The following is a 13,890-nucleotide window of genomic DNA, read 5'->3' as shown; positions in this document are numbered from 1 at the left end:
TTCTAAAAGATCATGAATTCAAATTCATTAGAAAAACTCGATATACTTCCATGCTTTCCATCTGCTTTTTTGTGAAAATTGTGCATAGCTCAAAAGTAAATTGTCTCAGTTTTTGAGCCTACTTCGAGCAAATAACTCCCTCAACAAATTTTAAAAGTGAATATTTAAAGCTCCTATTATTATCTTTTCAGAAAATTCCGTCTAGATTCCTTATTACTAAAAGCCTCTATGGCAGAGCGTACGGTACAGGCATATGAATACAATGTGTCTAATGGACTCCAGCGCCCTAGCTGACTTCCTTTTCTGGCTTCCATTTGCTTCCCTGTGATGGCCAACAAATAGGAGATTAGCTAATGAAAATCCGCTGGTTATCCGATCTGGCATCACCATTAGTGAAGTTAGGTATTCTAAGATGCCCCTATTGTGTCCTCGTCACTTGTCGAGGTCAGAGACTTGCGCCTTGAGGATTTTCTTACTTATTTCTAATTATTTTGTACAAGAAAACCTAATTTTGCGCACTCCGGAAGTGGTGAAACGTTAAGAATCGAATAAATTCTTATTATTTATAACTAATATGATTATAATTATTTCCATAGTTGGTAGAAATTTTCAATTAACCCAGTTAAAACCCAACATTGAATAATAATATCAAACTGGAGGCTGTATACTCCCTCAGGTGTAGTATAAGTAGGAGATTGTAGGTGATGTGAAAGGCTTGAGGTGATTGGTCTTGATTGTGTCGGTCAACACTGAAAGTAAGGACGACACTCCGGCTCACATGAAGTTGAATGGAGTGGATCCTCAGATAATACCTGCCACAACTCTATTATCTGCCTAGTAACCATCAGTAGTGCTTGTCGTCAGGAAGTGTACACACATTTCTTTCACCTCCACTATCAGATTTCTTCTTCCCTTTTATCCCACTACTTCCTGTTTGTTCACTCTTACTCTTCAGATACGTTTGTCCATGTTACTTGAGTTGAATATATATGTAAAGGATATTTTTCGTCTTGTTAAAGGCTACATTTACAAATCTTTCGCTTTTCCTGAGAATGAATTTGGTTACCTAGTAGAATGACAACAAAATCCAAATCCACTGTGATCTAAGTGATCTATTGCAGCTCCCTTAGTAAGTGTTGGGTTTGAGCTTTTATATTTAGATTAGATTGTACATATGGACGGCATTCATAAAGGAAAATCATCACACTTTCGATTTCAGAAAAATAAAGAAATCAGTGATAAACACACAAAAAAGAAAGGTACTAGAAATGATTTACATATCAAAGACTGAAAACATTCTAAATTTCAAAAACTGATACGAACAATCTAAATATACCTACGCGAAGTTAATACCAAACATTTAAAATCATCTTTAGACAGTTGGCAACTCTGACCTCGTCACAAACCAAACGTATGAAACCTTCCCACTCAGTTCATAAGTATAAAGGATAGAAGCTTGACGAACATTATAATAACAATGTAAAAATCTTATATTGTCAATAAGGTAAATAATTTTTGTAAACTATGTAACTTTATACAAATTTATTGTAACACAATTATTATAATTTTACTGTAAAATATGTTCCACAGTCCTGAAGATGAAATAGTCTCTAGGTCGAAAGCTCGGCAAAATAAAAATGACTCAAATTAGCATTATTCTTTCTACTTTACTATTAATATTTTTTCAAACAAATAAAAAGTAGCTACACGTGAGATTCGAACAGGTATTCTCCACAAAGAGTAGTTTCATTTGTCTCAACACAGACAGCACTGATTAGTTAGTAAAAAGCAATGAACATGCTTAAGCACTTAGCTTTGGAGGAGTGGAAATATTTTCCCCAATTTCATTGAGTGAAGTGTTCATTTTGGTTTGTAAGAATGTTTTTTCATTTTACAGATAAAAAAAAAATGAATAAAAAAAGTTAAGCTTTAAAGGCGTATTAATGGAGGTTGTACTGGTTAAGTACATACAGAAGGGGTTTTGTTTTTAAGCTCCCTTGACAGTAAGTACTGCCTGAAAATGTTCTACTTGTAACTTGTTTAGACAAATAATTCTACTTACGCAGCCATTATGAAAACTGGGAGAATTTATTTACCAGGAGGAAGTGATATTATGTATCTGGCCAAAGTCCAAATTCACTGCCCTGGATAGCACAACATACATTTCATCCTCTGTATAAACAGGCCGCAAAATAACATTATGGGATATATAACACATAGTGTGGCGAAAGATGTGGGACAGTAACGTACACCAAAGGGAATAAGTTATTCTCTTATACACTGTTATATGGAATGGATATACGTTTTTCTTTGTAGGGAAGATTTTCTTATTTTACTTTTATAATTTAACAGGATGTTGTAGACTTTAAGAGCTTTCTAAAAAAAATTTATATTCAACAAAACACGGGCAGTGATTTTAATAGTTTTAGTTCCACCTCACAAAATTTAGGAAGTTCGATTCCTATAATCATATTGGGTATAGATGTTGAACCCAATTTATTAATTGAAAGTATCAATCACTAGCTTATCATTTATTACTTTTTTTCACGTAAACATGAAGTGAAGTAATTTAAAATGAAACTGGGTTCGATAATCGACAAAGTGCTAGTTAGAGTTTGTAGTTCGACCTCTAATTTAGAGACTAAACACTTAATCACTGGGACTAATAATCCTTAGAACAATTAGTGAATAGAAAACCCAACCATTAAAATCAAATTCATACCGTAATTAAACTGGTAAAATGGGTTTGGTAATTATTTATACCGTGAGGTATGGTATTGCATTAATAAAATCTACCAACATAATAGATTATTGGTAGTTATGGATTTTGTATGTTTTAGGGCAAATTATTTTATTTTGTTTACTAAAAGTGGTAAAATATGTTCTTGATAATTTGCGCGGTTTCTATGTGGTTAGTCACTTGTGTGTAAAATCATTTGAAACTAGTTGGTTGTAAACAGCTGATCCCAGTTTAAATTTAATTTAACCTTCTCTTTCTCTTTTACTAGCATTATTCATGGTGTTTATTTTCTATAGAATTAATTTAATGTCTTGTACTAAAAGGCGGCTGGAGTGGTCTTTGTTTGCAACCCTTGTTCTGTGCATTCCTCGGAAGGTCTTAAAGTCGCGGACCTTCTCATCGTTCTAGCTCTTCCCAAAGCCAACTACTGCTTTCGAGCACTTTTATCCTTTTCATCCAAGTAGCTTTTGGATGCTCTTGAATACACCACACTTCCAAACCATTCAGGTTTTAGTTTGAGAACAGGTTTTGTGATGTAATATCTAATCAGGAAATGGAACCTTTCACACTGCGTCACCTAACATAGAGGCTCTAGGACTTCGTTATTAGTCTTCCATCTCCTGTTTGAGCTGCTTCTGCCATAGTAGGATAATACATTTATCCTACTTTTGCTTCCGTTCCCAGAAAGAGGGTTCTGCCCCTGTGACATTCACTATGGTTTCCATATCAGAACTTGCTGTACTGTTTGTACTATTAAAACTGTCCGCTAGGACAGTTGTATAAGGGTTGATCGTCAAAAACTGCACGAAAAAGCGTAACGTTGAAAAACACCCAACTTTGACCATTTTTTTCTCTTTTTCTATAAAAGATAAAATTCCCAAATTTTCTTTAAAATAAAGGGCAAACCCTCCTTTATGACTGTAATTTTTTTGCAACAACCCAGATCTAATGGGTTTTGAGAAAAAAGTTGCCGAAAATGAGCAAAAACGGCTTTTTCAAAAAATGTTGTTGTTCTTGTTGTTGTTGTTCTTGTTGTTTGTTACCTTTTTTGTAAACAACGTAGCGCCTAAACGCGGGAACCGATTTTCATGAATGAGGTGTCATTCGATTCGGAATTTTATGTAGATGTGCTTTTTGGGGGTCTCCACGCTGTACATCGAATGGGAGAGGAATAAGCCCCCTTTATGTAAGGCCCCCTCCAAAATTATTATTACTAATTACTCTGTAAATCTTGGCCCGATTTTGATAAAATTTGGTAGGATGATGGGGTAAGGCTCCCCTACGTAACAATAAAGCGGCGACCAGCTCTTACACTTGTTAAGAGGAAGTATAGCAATCGTTTCAAATTATCGAGACGTGAACCGATTTTCATGAATGAAGTGTCATTCGAATCGAAATTTTGTGCAGATTTGTGCTTTAAAAGTCTCGACGCCATGCCTCATAAGGAGGGGAGTTGGCCCTACCTAAATAAGGCCCTTTCTAAAACTATTATTACCAATATTTCTATAAAGCTTATTCCGATTTTGATAAAATTTAGCACGAAGTGATTAAAGCTCCTCTACGTGGCTGTGAAGTGCCATCATGCTCTTACGCCTACTAAGAGGAAGTACTGCACTCGTTAAAATTATCAATGAGTGAACCGATTTTCATCAATGAATTGTCGTTCGATTCAAAATCTTTGCCATTTAGGGAGAAGTACTGCAATCGCAGTTTATTTTTCTTGCTCCTCTTAAAAGGAAGTACTGAAATCGCAGTTTAATTTTGCTATTTACGCACAAATACCTTCCTATTTTATTAAAAACGCTTTCTCAAAAAAATTGTTATTGAGGATGGGACCGCAATTATAATCATTCTTTAAAAAGATCTCTCCAGTAGTTACGGTTCCGACTTAACGGCGTATCAGGTTATAATGATAGAATGGCCTATTCCAAATTTTAAAAAAATCTGTAAAGCAGATATGTAACTTTGCAAAATAGACAAAAAGAAAAATCTATCCAAAAGGTACAAAAATCTCCTTAACAAAAACTTACAGTTTAAAATGTTAAGTATAAGGGTTGATTAAACGCCAAAAGGTACACAAATCAGCAAGTACCCATCATTTCATTTATACTTCATTGATATTATTTAAGTAATTTTAACCTGTATTTAACAGTTTGATTATTATAAATAACTAGATATTACAGTCAATCTAAAGTGCTACTTGAACATATATTTTGTAGACGAAAATGGCCAGCATGAGGGTCTGTGACATCTAATAAATTCTAAAAATGTGAAGGAAAAGTTAATGCAGTAAAATTACTTAAATAATATCAATGAAGTATAAATGAAATGATGGGTACTTGCTGATTTGTGTACCTTTTGGCGTTTAATCAACCCTTATACTTAACATTTTAAACTGTAAGTTTTTGTTAAGGTTTAATTATCAGCCTATTTCCGCGGCTTTAGTTTAGTCGCTAAGTCTAAACAGGGCCACCGGCCACCTCGAGCAGAATGAGTACCTCTCCTTTCTTTAAACTTCAATATACTTGTTTCGGCTCATTCTAACTCCTTTCTGTCCCTCAATGTATGCTAACCGCATCGCACGCATCGACCTCGGCAGTTGTCGTGCTTACGGCAACTTCCGACTGCTCATTGCTCTGTTCAGTCCCCTCTCGGAGTCTCTCTTCGTCGTTTACCGCAGTCTGTTCGTAACGTTTGTTCTCTGGCACTCGTACGGAAGTGTTTTCCGTTTTCCGCTATTCTCGCTACACCGCACGTTCACCGCAACTGTACGAGTGTCCAGTTTTCTACTCTTTCTGTTACACCGCAATTTCAAGTGTTATCCCGTGTTCACTTCTATTCGTTACACCGCATGTTCACGGGTACGCAGTTTTCCGCTATTCTCGCTACACCGCATGTTCACCGCTATAAAGAATATTAACGCCTATTTGGCCTTCAATCAGCTCGCCTTTAGTCAAGAGGACATAATCTACGCTCATAAAGGTATCTGTGGCCAGGGGGTGGGGGAGTCGACTCTCTTTTCCCTTTGGGGTTTCCATTTCCTTAGAGCTTTGTCACGCCAGTGTCCACATCTTGGAAGGTAAGCTTTATTATTTCATTTCATTTGTATAATCTCATTTGATTGCCCGCATTAAGAACTACTCTCTATTCTATACAATCCACTTACCACGTTTGTTTGCAAAGACCAAACAATACTCTTTCGCATCTGATTGCAGAATGAATGAAGACAAAAAAATAAGAGAAGATTGGTTGGTTGGTACTGAATAAGAAGTTCAGAACCACTGAAAGGAGACAATTTTCTTGCAGTTGTCGTGAGCTTTATTTTTTCATCTGAACTGTTTGTTTTTAAACATCCATATTCCATTATGAAATTACACGCCGTGACCTCTCCATAGTCGTCTTTAAACGGTCGTGATGAACTGTTTTACCTACTTACTCCCACTTTACTATTTTAACAATCATCACTGACTGATTACTGATTAGTCTTAATCCTCACACATTCTAGAATTCTCAATAGTATCCTATTTAGGTAGGGAAAAAACTAGCAAGTTCCCTGCTGAATTCTTTTTATAAACTTTTAAGCCTGGAGGGATAGTCCATCTCCATTGCTTCTCCAAACTCTTCATCCTTTCAATCCTGAATCTTCCTGGCACAAAATTCTTTCATGACGGCACTAGTTTAAATGATTTTAAAGATATAATTTTGACTTTCAGAAAAATACCTAAAAATATCAGCTTGGTACTTTCATGCCTTGGAAAAATAACTCTTCCTTCTGAATTATAATAAAATTTCTCGCTCAATTTTTACGACAACAGCTGCATTGGGCATGCCTCTATAGAAAACTAACAAGCAACCGTTACATCCATCTTAAGGGTCAAGAAATACGAGGGTCGTTTGAAAAGTCCGTGCAAAGTCAGAGAGATAGCACTACTGGCGCGTATCGAGGTTATGTTTAGTTAGTAGCATCTCTTGGAAGAACACACACCAAGTTTCAGCCAGATCGGTCTATTTCTTTGTGTTTGGCATTCGTTTGAATCGAGGAAGTCGAGTGATTTTCAAAAAATGGACGAAAAAGAATTTCGTGTGTTGATTAAACACTACTTTATGAAAGGCAAAACGCCTGAGGAGACTAAAGAGAAGCTTGATAAACATTATGGTGACTCTGCATCTTCGATTAGAACAGTTTATAAGTGGTTTCAAAATTTTCGGAGTGGCCATATGGGCACAAGTGACGCTGAACGTTCTGGACGCCCTGTTGAGCGAAATCATTGATAAAATCCATGATATGGTGATGGATGACATAAGAGTGAAGGTGCGTGAGATTGCTAGTGCTATGGGCATCTCGAATGAACGGGTACATAATATTTTGCATCAACATTTGGACATGACAAAGCTATCCGCAAGATGGGTGCCGCGATTGCTCACGCTTGACCAAAAACGAAATCGTGTGAAGTGTTGCAAGGACGGTTTGCAGCTGTTCCAGAAGAATCCGCAGGACTTTAAGCGTCGTTTCGTCACTGTGGATGAAACATGGATACATCCTGAGACCAAAGAACAATCTAAACAATGGGTTACCAAGGGGGAATCTGCGCCAAAAAAGGCGAAGACCGTTCCTTCGGCCGGAAAGTTTATGGCGACTGTCTTTTGGGATTCGCAAGGAATAATCCTCATCGACTATCTGGAAAAGGGTAAAACTATTACAGGTGCATATTATTCATCGTTATTGGACCGTTTGAAAACCGAGCTGCAAGAAAAACGCCCACGATTGGCTCACAAAAAAGTCCTTTTCCATCACGACAACGCACCAGCTCACACCTCAGCAGTTGTGGTCGCAAAATTAATGGAAATAGGGTTCCAACTCGTTTCACATCCCCCCTATTCTCCAGACTTGGCTCCCTCGGACTACTATTTGTTCCCCAATATGAAGAAATGGCTGGCGGGAAAAAGATTTTATTCAAACGAGGAGGTGATTGCAGAAACGAATGGCTATTTTTCAGACTTGGACAAATCCTATTATTCGGAAGGGATCAACAAACTAGAGTAGCGTTGGACGAAGTGTATAAGCCTAAAAGGAGACTATGTTGAAAAATAAAAAAGGTTTACCCCCAAAAATTAAGTAGTTTTTATTTTTGCACGGACTTTTCAAACGACCCTCGTAAATACTAGATAAATGGGGCGGGTGTTAGTCTAGTGGTTATGAAGCATGGCTTTGTAATTGGGAGATCCCCAGTTCGAATCCCAATGTATGACTACTTTTTATTTGTTAGAAAAAATTGTTTTTAGTAAAGTATGTGCTTCCACTCCAGTCCACGACATCTAATTGCTAGTTGGACGTTAGGTCCCTCCTGAAAAAAATATGCTTTTTGCTTTAAACATTAAAAAAAAGTATTGACAATTAGACTACAGATCAGAACTGTCACTAGACCTCAAACGATTCTTATAATACCAGAGATGTTATATAAGAGTTTTAGTATGTTTAAACACATTTGACCCAACTACCGTAATCGTCTCTATGCCTCTAATTTCTTGGTCACAAAACTGCATTGTGAATGCAACCGCCAGCTCGAGCTCTCGAAATAGTTTCGTGTTCCCCATCTTGACTTGATTCCTCCGAGAGCATTATGTTTTCTCCAGCAATCTCCCAGTTATTTGTACGTATTTATGTTAAATTCTTTGGCATAGCCTGACTGACAGAAAATGTAATTTTGTTTATCTCCCTTCATTTCTCCTCCAACAGGAAACAGAATCCTTGAGTAAATAGCATTATTCTGTAGCATCTTGATGATTATTTTGTTTTAACTACGTATTCAACAAAGAACAGTTTTAAAACAAAATACAATAATTGTTTCAAGCTGCGATTTACTACAGTAAACTTAAACAAAAGATGATCGCTCAGTCTAAAAGAAATTAATGTTCTTGTTTACATAAGGTTTCATAGCTTAGTAACTCCTTCCGCTTGTAACCCCTGAAAAAATACGGATAACCTAAATATCAGACCATTTTTTCTTCTTTTTTTTTAAGTGGGACTGAATTTAATAAGTGAAAAACGTGCAGCAGCACCTTGGAATGGTATATAAAATTTCCGACAGGATGAAGTGAGGAGATTTACCCTTACTTTTTAAATTACCTTTTGAAAAAACTCGTCAGAAAGCAGTGGAGCATTAAATCTACATTACTGCCGCCATTACCAGAGAGAGCGCTCTGTCATCCTATCCACTTTGATAGGATGACCTAAAGCAATTCTCAGCTAACTTAAAATTAAATGAAAATGAAATATTCATAAATTGTAGTATTTATAGAAACATTTTCTTTACGAAACATTATAGAACAGTCATAACTAAAAAGTTAAAAACTATCGCCATGAATCTCTTAACAATACTAATTGAATCTTCAATGAGAGAACACGCTAATCGTATGTTTGGGGGTAACTCTTTCTGAAAAATAAATCGCCCTTTTTTTTCCTTCAAATATTTTCTTTTCTAAATTATTTCTTTATATATATAAGAAGCGTCAATATCTGAGGCCATTGGCGGCCCGGAGTTGTTTACAGTGTACTGTCGGCCTTCATGTTGTCTCATCACAGACAACACTATCCATCACCGGGCAGTGAGAAGCTTCTAGGAAGAGAAAATCTAAAGACAACCAGGTGGATTCGAAGCCAGAATCTCCGCGTGGGGATTTGAATATACGCTTACCTCTGAACTAATTCATTCTTTTGGAATGTTATTTTCAATTTCTGTTTTATAAAAACACTTAAAAGGAAATATTAACCAAATAAAGGAGCTAATGACCATCGCAGTGGCAAAAAAATGAATCATAACTCGACATAAATATTTGTATACCCACTTATCAAATAAATTATTAGCATCTTAATTAAAACATTATGGGCGTCTGTTAGCTCAACGCCTACTCCAAATATATCTTCTTTTTCCAGTCTTATACAGGATGGGGCAAAAGGTATGAACCGGTTTTAAAGGGATGTGAAACAAAAACAATTCAACTTACAGAAATTATGTTTATATTGTTTAATTCAGTACAGAATCTAGTTTTTTACATTAAGTTTAAAAAGATGATATCACGTAGGTGGCGGCCGTCAGCCGCGATGCACTCTTGAAGGCGAATTCTGAAGTTTTCAACCGCTCTTCTGCACATTTCGATGGGTATTGCCGTAACTTCCTCTCTGATTCTGTCCTTAAGTTCTTCCTGGGCATGTGGACGATGTTTAAAAACTTTTTCCTTTATGTACCTCCAAAGAAAAAAAATCACAAATGCTCAAATCTGGTGAGCGCGCAGGCCACTCCACATCACCCCTTAAAGAGACGAGGCGCTGGGGGAACACTTGCCTCAATCTCGCCGTTGAAATCCTAGCAGAGTGGGATGTAGCCCCGTCCTGTTGGAACCAGATGTCTCCCAGATTAGTTGCTTCCCTCAATTCTTCCAGCTCACGTTCAAAAAACTCTTCCAACATTGTCACATAGCGCTCAGCGGTGACTGTGACGGTTCGCCCATTATTCTCGAAAAAGTAAGGACCAATAATCCCAAATTGGGATACTGCACACCATACAGTCACTAAGGGCAGAATCAGAGAGGAAGTTACGGCAATGCCCATCGAAATGTGCAGAAGAGCGGTTGAAAACTTCAGAATTCGCCTTCAAGAGTGCATCGCGGCTACGTGATATCATCTTTCAAACTTAATGTAAAAAAACTAGATTCTGTACTGAATTAAACAATATGAACATAATTTCTGTAAGTTGAATTGTTTTTGTTTTACATCCCTTTAAAACCGGTTCATACCTTTTGCCCCCCACCCTGTATTAATATTACAATCAATCATTTTGTTGGTAGTTAGTTCTTTTTGTTCACTGCTGTTTCCCGTTTTCTAGTAGTTCTGTGCATGTTTGTTTACTACTTAATTGAATTTAGTTTTTTTCCAAAACTCACCTGACGGTTTCGTTCAAGGCATTTAACTTAATTGTTGTATTTAACAAATGCTTAAATGAATAAATACTCATTACAGGATCTCGTAGCGATGGACAACTATCTTCCAGGATGAGATTTATGCATTTCTGATGTGCGGATTAATAAACTTTGTCATTCTTCCGTGAAGCAGTATCAACCAGAATTTACGGGTAAGCATGCCCCCATTATTCGTATTAAAAATGTATAATTTATTTAACCAGAGATTATTACTTAAATTGTTGAAGCCGGACGGTAGTACATATTTACAAATCATTAAATCGACAAGTGACTGGACTACAATACCTCCCTAATGATGTCTCCATTTTAGTGACCATAAATGGGGTATTGTACATAGGCTAACATCTGGTATTGTGTTCCTATTTACTTTTAACTTTGTTCTTTTCAGAACTGACTGTACACAACTCTTACTTACCAACTTCCTCTTATTTGCATAGACAAGAAGACAAGAAACTAAACATTTTGATTGGTTACTGAATGTTTATTTTCACTGGCATTTTTTACATAAGCTCGAAATAAAAAAATCCAATGGTCAATAAAAATATTTTTAGAAAATATTCCATTGTGTTTATGTGCATGTTAGGAATGTGTATGTAATGAAAACACTCCAGCACAAACTTCATATTCGTTTGTGATCAGCTGTAACTTAGCGCAAACAATGTGGCATGAGTCAATTGCTCTGTGCCGAAACGTCCGTAGCATAAATACAACTTCGACGTTAGAAACACAATTTGCCAATGTGCATCAACATTTCCAACAACAACTCTAAAACATACGATGCTGATTTGTACCCTTCCGACAAATTTAAAATGATTTAACTTTTTTTAGCATTACATTACAGTGCAATTAATGAAACATACCCGTTATCAGCACAGTCGGATCATTTACCGCTGGTGCTTTTTATACCCCGCTGAAATTAAAATGTGTAAATTACACAAGCTTTGCTTATTAAATTGCTTTTTGCTCGAATTTCCAAGGATCATTCGCCTAGATTTTAACAGCTCTCCGCTATGTGCCTATCTTGCATTTTAGTGATCAACCCTTACTTAGACGGCCTTCGCTTCTTGTTTCCTTGGGCTTCGTATTACTGGAGTTCCTCTGCACTTCCTCATTGCTGATATGAACGAGACGTGAAAACTATAAAGCTTATCTCAAAACTTCCAATTATTACCTTATTTCCACTGCATTCTTCAAATGTACAATTGAGAGAAGTATGATTTGTGAATATCAATAAACTCTAGGAAACGTTTATAATTTTATTATGGAAGGATTTCAAAAAAAAAAGTGGAAATAAGTATTATTTGTAAAGTTATTGAAAGACTACCTTATTGTTTTGACTGTCGTGTTGATAGATAGTGCTGATGCTAGATGTCGAGAGCTTACTGTGCTCTGTAGTGCTTAGAATGGCTTGGCCCCTGCAATATTATTTTGGTAGACAACTTTCTTTGGGTTCTCTTTAACCTCTACATTAGGCTGTTTCAAAAAATGATGACTTTTAAATTTTAAAGAGCGCCGGGCGGAAAATCAAAGTTCATTTAAAAACAAAAAGTTTCGTCCGTATTAGAGCGAAATCGATTAATATTTAGAGGTCGCTACCATCGATCAAAAAATTTTTGTTTTGCTTTTTTTCATAAAAAATCCTTATTAAATGTTTTGTATCTTCTAAAATTATTAGCAAAACATTTAATTGAACAAAGTTTATTTAAATATAATTTGCTATAAAGGCAATGCAGTTTGGAATCATTTTGATGGCCTTTTTTGGTTTCTGAAACTTCTAAATTAGGGAATATTTTGCATTTAATTTACTATCAATCAATCAATTTCAAATTATAACAATAAATGCAAAATATTCCCTAATTTAGACGTTTCAGTAACCAAAATTATTTGTTTTTTAAATTCTGTACGAAATACATAAAAAATGAAGTGATTTTAACGTTATTTAATCGAAATTTTTCAAAAATGTATATTTTTCTTAATATTTTGTTTTTCAAAAATACAGGTTCTTTAATTATTCATAACTTTGAAAATAAAAAGGCCATCAAAATGATTCCAAACTGCATTGTCCTTTATAGTAAATTATATTTAAATAAACTTTGATCAATTAAATGTTTTGCTAATAATTTTAGAAGATACAAAACATTTAATAAGGATTTTTTATGAAAAAAAGCAAAACAAAAATTTTTTGATCGATGGTAGCGACCTCTAAATATTAATCGATTTCGCTCTAATATGGACGAAACTTTTTGTTTTTAAATGAACTTTGATTTTCCGCCCGGCGCTCTTTAAAATTTAAAAGTCATCATTTTTTGAAACACCCTACTCTACATTTAACCCCTACATTAACCCTGAATTTCAGCCTGAGTTTAATTTAATTTAAAAAGAAATAAAGAGTTATTATTTATTTTTTATTTCTTCACCGAATTGTAAATTTTCTATGCACATATTTGAATCTTTCTCTAAAATTTATGTGAATATTGTTTACTGATCTATTGATCAGTGTATTTCTTTCTTTCTTCTCTTTTTACCAGATCCTGGTTTTTTAGGTAACTCTTTTGCAGGTTATTATTACCTAAAGTACTAGTGTGCTGCTGGGTACTGATTATCTCCGCATTCACTGGTACCTCAGCTGCAGATACAGTTTCAACACTGCTCGTAGCGTCCCCTGATAAACTGTCGGTCGCTTTGAATTTAGTCATAGCCTCGAAATATTCTTCTTTTAATTTGAACGCTTTCGCCTCCCATTCACTTCTATCTTTTATTGTCTTCCACAGTTCACCAGCTTTTGCGGCTAGAGCGCTGAACGAGATACCAGGATTTTCAGCTTTAATCTTTGCTCTAGATTCTTTCAACCATAGAATATAGGTAGATGATGGACGTTTTGGTTTATTACTATCTTGTACTTTCTTTTTTTTGGTAGGTTGTTTTTTTGTTTTACTTATCGATTTGACCTCTTTGGTATCACTATCAGTTAGATTTTTATCTGTTTCTACTATTGTTTCCATTTTTTTTCAAATCTTAATTGATTACAAAAACAAAGGCTTTTATTTGTTTATTTATTTTTTGCATATGTATTAACCAAAATACAAATAGAAATTATGTGTGAATTTGTATTGAATATTAGATTTCGATTAAATATGATTATAAATATTATACTTATATTTTATCGGTAAGGG

At 35.4% G+C, this 13,890-nt stretch overlaps 1 protein-coding gene across 4 annotated transcripts in view; it reads left to right on the top strand.

The window, feature by feature from the left end:
- Positions 1–13,890, top strand: part of LOC141451489 (translational activator of cytochrome c oxidase 1-like) — a 61,819-nt gene that overhangs the window by 40,731 nt on the left and 7,198 nt on the right. For all 4 annotated transcript variants that reach the window (XR_012456839.1, XR_012456837.1, XR_012456840.1 and 1 more), the window contains exon 4: positions 10,758–10,869. The gene's annotated coding sequence lies outside the window, so the exon portion shown is untranslated. The remainder of the gene's footprint in view (positions 1–10,757; positions 10,870–13,890) is intronic.

This window comes from Rhodnius prolixus, unplaced genomic scaffold, assembly GCF_049639745.1.
Source record: "Rhodnius prolixus isolate KJV_2025 unplaced genomic scaffold, Rpr scaffold_8, whole genome shotgun sequence".
Taxonomy (NCBI): Eukaryota; Metazoa; Arthropoda; class Insecta; order Hemiptera; family Reduviidae; genus Rhodnius; species Rhodnius prolixus.
The sequence above is the reverse complement of the archived record's forward strand: the minus strand, read 5'-3'. Positions and strand labels throughout refer to the sequence as shown.